The following is an 8,556-nucleotide window of genomic DNA, read 5'->3' as shown; positions in this document are numbered from 1 at the left end:
CGTTGCTAAAAGGGTAGCAAAAGAGGTGGTAATGATTAATTGCCTTCCTTCTAGTGTTATACTTCTAATTCAGAAAGACAACAAGCACATGTCGTGATCGTGTTGACTTACAAGTTTAAAATAATAACATATTTGTGTGTATATAAAAATTAATAACAAAAATATGTTATAAAAATGTTTACATCGAACATCAGCATTACGATGACATGCGTTTCTTGAAAGGATTACGTAAGGCATAAAAATAATCCGCAAGTTACCTTGCAGTTGATAATATACGTTTTTATTTATTGTTGATTTCAAAGTAAGACGTTGAAAATTAAACCATGTTATCAATGAAACAATCATCCAGTAATTTTTGCATCAACCCTTTACAAACCCCTAGTATTATTATAATATCAATAAAGTGTATTCTTTGATGAACAACTAAAAACACAATGTTTTAAGGGAGAAAAGAATCCTTATCAGTATAAGATACACAAATCTGTCACATTGCTTCTTCTCTTCTCGCATTTCACTCCTTTTCTATAGATATTGCTTTTTCTCCATTTCTGTATGTTTGGTTTGAAGTTGAGGAGAAATGTAAACTGTGGTCTTTTGTGTATTTTCCTCCAAGGCATTTTACTGTTTATAGTTAGAGAAAATTCTTTGTGATATTTTTGGATTTCCAGTTCTGTTTCATAATAACAGTACTAATACACATTGAAATACTGAGCTTTTACATGACAAAGGGTATATATTACAGTTGCCATGAGTGGTTAATTTATAATACGGTGAGACTTACATGTTATTTTCTGGCCTTTGAATCCACATATCCATGGTTCTCTTCTAGAAACATGTTGTATTGTTTATGAGGTTACAGCTTTATTTTAATTTTCTTACCATTATATTTTTATATTTGTTATTATTTTCACTTCAGCCTATCATTCTACTTTTAATCTGCGTGTGTGTTTTATTGCAACGTTCATAATTAATCAGCCCCGCATGGCCAGGTGGGTTAAGGCGTGCGACTCGTAAACTGAGGATCGCTGGTTCGCATTCCCGTAGCACTAAAGCATGCTCGCCTTTTCAGATGTAGTGGCGTCATAAAGTGCGGTTAATCCCACTATTTGTTGGTTAAAGAATAACCCAAGAGTTGGCAGTGAGTGCTGAAGACCAGCTGTCTTCCCCCTAAACTTACACTACTAAGTTAGGGACGGCTAGCACAGATAGCCTTCGAGTAGCTTTGCGCGAAATTCATAAAAGAAACAAACAGAACAATCATGATTAATCAATCAAATCACGTTTCTCGTTACGTACCTATGTCAATAATTAATTGATACGGAAGACAAAAACGTTTATTTTTAATTTTTTCTATCATTTACATGATTTTCTAAACAATTTATGCAGTGTTACTAAATGCCTTTCCTCTTTCTCACACAGCTAAATCATGATAACCAGCCCATGCAGGTGTTGTGTAACTTCGCTCAAAATTCAGAAATAACCGATGGCTTAAGGCTACAGTATTTGATAGAACTGAAATTGGAAGCCGCATCCGTCAGATCGTGATTCAAGCTCCCTAACAATTGGCAATGTTAAAAGTGTAATAGACCTTTACTAAACATGACATACAACTGCTTACTTCAATACCTAGTCTACAAACTAATACAACACATAACTAGAATGTCAACGAACTCTTCACTACAAGTATATTCGACATTTGTATCTTTTTCCTTTTTCAGTGTGTGTGTTTTTTGCACAGCAAAGCCACATCGGGCAATATGCCTAGTCCAAAGAGGGAAATGGAGTCCATGATTTTAGCGTTGTAAATCCTCCTTTATCAGTGCAACTCTAGTAAACAGATAGTGAAAGACACATCTCATGAAAAGTGTTCATCTATTTCGTTACTTGTACAGTTGAAACATATTTGTTAGTATTTTTTTGGGCAATAATATGTGTTTGTTCCAGTAAACAAAAAAATAAAATATATTCATATAAATGTCGTATTTGAAATCTTGCTTTAACAATATGATAGACGGAAAATGCCTCATTACGGAAAAAGACATGATTTATTTTACAGACATAAAACAAAACAAGAGAGTCATTTGTTATAATTTTAAAATAAGAGACACATTACGCACTAATAAAGTTTTAAAATCATGATAAATTGAAAACAACTTAAAATATTTAATTTCCTGTGCTTTTAACACAGAGTAAATAATATATTTTATTCCTCTATGAAAAAAAAACAAAAAATAAAGAGAACACATATGAAATAGAGAATAAATTTCTTTTTTTTTATTCATATTTAATATTTTTCTGTTAAAGTATTTTAATTTCTACTTACAGACTTCGTCGAGGTATTTATTATTATTGTAATACAGTGGTTAAAACAGAAATTGGATAATGTACTTATTATTTTCTGTTGCAAATAAATATTTGTCTATATTTAAAGATCGTATATTTTTATTTATGAAATTTCATTCCGTTTTTAGCTATTTGATTGATATCATGACATTTTAACCCAAGTTGTGATAATAAACCGTAAAGAGGAAAAACTACAGCTCACACCAGAGAGTTTATCGAATCAAAGAATGCATTAGAACACAATGTCACACATTCTCTTTTCATTTTAGCTTCTGTTAGCAAGAAAAAAATGAATAAAATGCATATTTTTGTTTTTTATGTTGTTCTATTTTTAGAAAAAATAGATAACGTCATATTTTTACTGGACGTATAATTTTTACTCAGAAAAGGCAAATTTGAGTAAAATTTTCTTTTTTTTCTTTTGTACTTGAAAAGAGAACGTTTATTAGTTCATATTTTCGAATAATGTGAATTTTATTTGCATAAAAATATCAGTTCAGAAACTTCCTTGCAGCAGAAAAGCAGTCAAATTCACATTATCACACTAAGACATCTATCGTTATCCTTCTAAAATAAATAATTTCATTTTATTAATTTTTGCTCTATCTCTTAAGTTCAGAACTCTAAACATGGAATTTAATTCTTTATTTAGAGTAAAAGTAAACTAGTTTCAAAATGTCAAGAGAAATTACCAAAATGCATCTGGTTAAATATAAAACAAGTAATATATTTTAACTTCCTTGTTATTTATGATTAATTATCAAATCAGTTTACAACAGGTTTATTTATATGTCCACCGACGAGTTAGCGGTAAGTTTATAAACATAGAAAATTAGTTTGCAATCATGCCCGTCATGGCAAGGTGGTTAAGGCTATCGTCGCATACCCTACGAAAAGTGAGCTTTCATCCCTGTCACATTAAACATGCTCATCCTTTCAGAAGAAGGGGCGTTATAAAGGTGATGGTCGATTCCAGTATTTGTTGATAAAATAGTAATCAAAGAGAATGCGGTGAGTGGTGATAACTAGTTGTCACAATTAATCTATAAGAGTTAAATTAGAGACGGCTAGAGAAAACAATCGTCTTGTTTAATAAAATAAATTTTGTTCTTAAACATTTCTCGCCATATTCAAGTTTTAATGACTTACGTTGGATTTCTCGTCATCAAATAAGAGAAGTGATAACATTGATTACATATGAGTTACAAGACTGTGAAGAGATAGAATGTTTTAATATGAAAGCTACTAAACTCTGACAAGAAATTATTTGATTTGTTGTCGTATACGTTTTGGACAAAATAAATGTAATAAGAGATTATCCTCGTTATTGTTGATCCACTGACTTAAGATTTTATATTGCGTGAATCAGCTGTAGTAGAAGGATATGTATATAAATATATACGATCGATTCAGATTAATACATGCTTATCCGAATTTTGACTCCATCAATTAACTCTCATTATAAGTCAGCAATTCTTCATTTGATTGTTGTAGGAAATGACTCGATCATATTATAAATATTCGTCTTATTTGGCGAAATAGACAAAGAGATAATAAATGAAAGGTGGGACAGCAATATTTCATCATGATATCGTCTTTCAGTCCTCAAAAAGCTTCTTTTAGCAAAGTTTCTTTCGAAGCTGAGATTGCATTGAAAGGAAAATATCCTCAAACAAAAAATATCATACACTCTAAGCTGTGAAACGATTATAAGTTAGAGATTTCTCAAGCCTCGTTGAAAGCCAAGTGAGATAAGGGAATAAGAATTAGGATTTCGTTTTTAAACAAACATATTGTGAAGCATTTTTCTTTGTTCCATATGTTTTTATTCTCAAGACGAATAAATATATATTTTTGATCAGGAACAAAATTCCATATTTTAACAGTCAAATCATGTTTTTCTTAAAGTACATAAGTTCATAATTAACTAAAGAAAAAAAATGCTTCTTTTTTAATTACTGTTATTTATACAGTATTTTCTAATTTCTGTATAACTTTCAAATATTCCTCCTCAATTAGGTATACATGTACGGTTTTATTGTTAATGACTACGAGATATCTTTTAATGGTCTACATTACTTAACTGTTATTTTTATTTACTAATTTATCATTTTTTTCGTTTGAAAGTGGTTGCCATAATGTCAGTTGTTTGTTGTGATTTCTAGCATAGAGTGTTTCACCTGTTCCAGATGTAGCTATTACAGAAGATTGATTTTGGTTCTACTAATTCACAAAAACTTATTTTTCGTCGCTACTAATTTCTTTGCTACCAAAACCTCATTTTCTATTACCACCATATCCACCAGCACCACCGTATCTTTCATATTCCTCTTCCACAACCTCTAATTGAATATTTCTACAATATAAGTAATGAAATATCGAAAGTTACATCTGATGCAAAGATTTTCATCTCTTTCATTACTTCTACAGTTATAAAGTATTTATTTGTGTGGTTTTGGTATTAATTTCTCTTTTTTCAAGAGAAAGATAAATAAAATTTATTATTTTATAATTCATACATTGAAAATTTATATAATCAATAAGCGTTGCCATCTTACATCAAATATATAAACTAATTTCATGTCAAAAAAGCGACATCTGCTGTTATTTGTAAAATACTAGAGATACATTATGAACGATAAATATAGATTAAATTAATAACAGATTCAAACATTCAGTTTCCCTAAGTTTTAAACATTTATCAAATAATTCATTGTATTATTATATATTTAAATCCATGAATATAAACAGAACAAATATGATATACAGAAAGTTATTTTTTATACTTCATTCATATTCAATATTTTTTCTTTTAAATAATTTTTTTATCCTAACAAACTTCACCAAAGTATTGTTCATTGTTGTAAAGTCGGTGTAAAAAGAACAGTCTGATAATTGTATTTTACATAATTTTTATCATTTATTACTATTATTTTTAATGACAAATGCCAGTAAAGAAAAAAGAAAAATTTTATTTTATAATTTTAATTATTTATTTAATTCTACACATAGTTAATTTAATTAATTTATATATGTGAGTAATATTAAGAGACCCTGACCGAAGCTGTGCTGATAAATCTTGAATATCAGAAACTGTCATCAACTCCAAACTGTAAGGAGTCAGAGAAAGATTTATGTCTATACGAAACGAATACTTCTTTCAATTTATATTCCAATGAAGAAAACTTTAAAAAAATCATATTTTTCCTTAATTATTCTTTTTTATATGAAAGTAAAAGACTTCACAATTGTAATCGCAGGAAAAGTTAACTTTTTACTAGAAAACACAATGTTGATTATACTGTTCTCAGTTCTTCTTTATTTCTGGAGATAAAAATATTTGTTGGTTCACGTGTTTTGAGTGACATGAAATATGTTTATATAAATATATCAGCACAAATTCGTTTCCCAGTAGAAAGTTAGTCGAGTGCAAATTAATATTACCACATCAAAATATGTGTCGTTATCCTTTTAATAAAAAAAAATCATGTTACTATTTTTTGCTTTATCTATTCAGTTATAAATGAAAGTCAATTTTTTTACTTGTACTTAAAACTTAGCTTATATCAAAATGTAAGTAACAATTATCAAAATGACTCTGGGAAACATAAAACATAGTTATGTACTTTAACTTCTTTGTTATTTGTAATTAATTATTAAACCAGTTTACAAGTGGCTTATTTTTATGATCTCCATGTGAGATACAGGTAAGGTTATGAGGAACCAATATTCTATTACAAGCAAGCGGAAAGAGTGGAAATAATTTATTATGTAGAAATGAGTGCTTTGATGACGAAACGGGCTGGCATGGCCAGATAAGTGAAGGCGTTCGACTTGTAATCTGAAGGTCGCGGGTTCGAGTCCCCGAAGCACAAACATGGGTAGTTATAATGTGAAGGTATCCAAAGTCTTGGCGGTAGGTAGTGATGACTAGCTGCTTTCCTTCTATTCTTATACTGGAAAACTAGGGACGGCTAGAGCAGATAGCCCTCGTGTATCTTTGAGAAAAATTCAAAAACAAAATGCCGAAACATAACCTAGTAGCGATACAATGAAACTTTGAGCCGTTGAATAGATTAATGCTTTCATTTATCTCATTTCAATGTGGAATTTATTTATGTGGAAATAACAATTCATTCACACACAAAAATTAGAGTTCCTTAGGTCAAATTGTTACACAAAATTTGAAATAAACAGAAATATATACGCATTTTAAACTTTTCTATTTTAAACATAGTGAATTTTGGAAAAGAAAAATTCTTTAAAATTCACATCTGTATATGAAGTTTATTTTCTTTGATATTAAACACAAAATTACAAATACAGTTCTACCAACCACAGGTATCTAAACCCAGGTTCTGACGTTTGAAGTCCGCAGGCATTCAGATGTATCATTTGAAAGTGTGTGTTATAACATCTGCCTTTTCGAAAAGGGTAAAAAAAGATAACGTAAACCTTCTAAGATGTTGACGAAATAATATAATATTAATGGATGATAGAATATTTCATATATTTAAAAATAAGTAATTCTTCCTGCAATAAATCTGTTTATAAAGTCTTTTATTCCGTCCTAAAGGTTAAAGTATGTGATAGCATTGAACAAAATCAATTAACCATTTAGACATTATAATAAATGAAGAAACGTGGTGGTTTTCACAATCTAACTTGATATTTAATTTTTAAAGACTCTGTTCGATATTGAAATACTAAATATTACTTATTTATTTGTTATTTGTTGCTATCCACAAACAAAAATAAACTACTATCTGTGATCTGCTTTTATGGAAACCCGAGATTTATACTCATAAAGTTCAAAAGTTATATTACTGTTGAACTATTGGAGGTATCTTTTTGGTAAAGATTGAGCAGAGAAAATAGATGCATAGAATGATTGAAAGTGTAGAATGAGGAAAGTGTTACAAAACTGGAGAATGCTGGTTTTGTTATTAAATGTATGAAGTGTAGATTTTATTAAATGTCAACTTAATTTTCAGGAATTCATAGATTTAAAATATAAGCTGTAATTTTCTAGTTTTCTGTGATTTAATTGTATGAAAATGTTTACTATGTCCAAGAGTCGGACTTTCCTACCTCATTAGCCGATTTAATGCAACATAAAGGTTGTTTAATTTTTGTAATCGGAGACTTAATTGCGCCTTGCAACAATGAAGTTGGTATATATGTAAGATTATTTCAACCAGATTTTATAGCAATAAACGTCAAGCTTAGACACCATTAAAAGTAGCTTTTCATGTTGTTATTCGAGTACTATATATTGTTCTTAATGTTTTGGTTTTCAAAGGAATATCCATTATTGTTAGTTGTCTGTACTACTGAAATTAATTACTAGTACAAACATCCTTCGGAAGAGTTGCATTTCTATTAATGGTGGAAACACGTCTGGTGCTACAATGGGTCAGACAACTTAACCTGCTAGAATGAATATGAATATCTTATCAGTGCTTATATTTTCAAAATTAAAATAAATGCCCTAAACTGTATTGAAATCGTAACGGAAATAATTTATATAACAGTCTTGTATTGTTATCTACAGCCAATTGATATAAATGGTATGATGATTTTCAATCAAAACGTATCTAATAACGCTTTTAGCGATATCAACAATAGCTCACAGAAATATTTTAAATTAAAAACAGGTGCTCAAAAAAGAAACTTGCGACATTAATATTTATATCTCCGATTTTTTTTAACTCTATTAGTTAGCTATTATTTTGTGACAAAATTGTTCGATTTATTATTCTATAATATGAGACAATCACATTGTTATAAGCATCCGTTCCGTTTGTCGAAACGTGCAAATATTACAGTTGTAACAATGTAATACTTCGGTTATTGTAGAACATTGAGTACTATTATATTTTTAACTTATATGAAAGATGGGACGGTAATATTTCATTATAAAAACCTTACAGTTCAGACGCTTTAATCTAATAGGGATAAATTAATTCATAAATGTTCGTATACTTTAACCTGAACAACACGTCGTTTTCAACATATTTCGCTTAAACTTCCGTTTTTTGACTTCCGTTATGTATATTTATTAGACAGTTTGAGTTGTTTAGAACTGGCTTACAAGGAATCGTTGCAGTGGAAAACGTTTAATTCTGTTACTGGAGTAGTCGATTAGTGTTGGAAGTTTAGAAAGTGGTAATATAGCAGCTTGAAACAATCAATAAAATGCATATATATTTT

Source organism: Tachypleus tridentatus, chromosome 7, assembly GCF_004210375.1.
Source record: "Tachypleus tridentatus isolate NWPU-2018 chromosome 7, ASM421037v1, whole genome shotgun sequence".
NCBI lineage: Eukaryota > Metazoa > Arthropoda > Merostomata > Xiphosura > Limulidae > Tachypleus > Tachypleus tridentatus.
The sequence above is the reverse complement of the archived record's forward strand: the minus strand, read 5'-3'. Positions refer to the sequence as shown.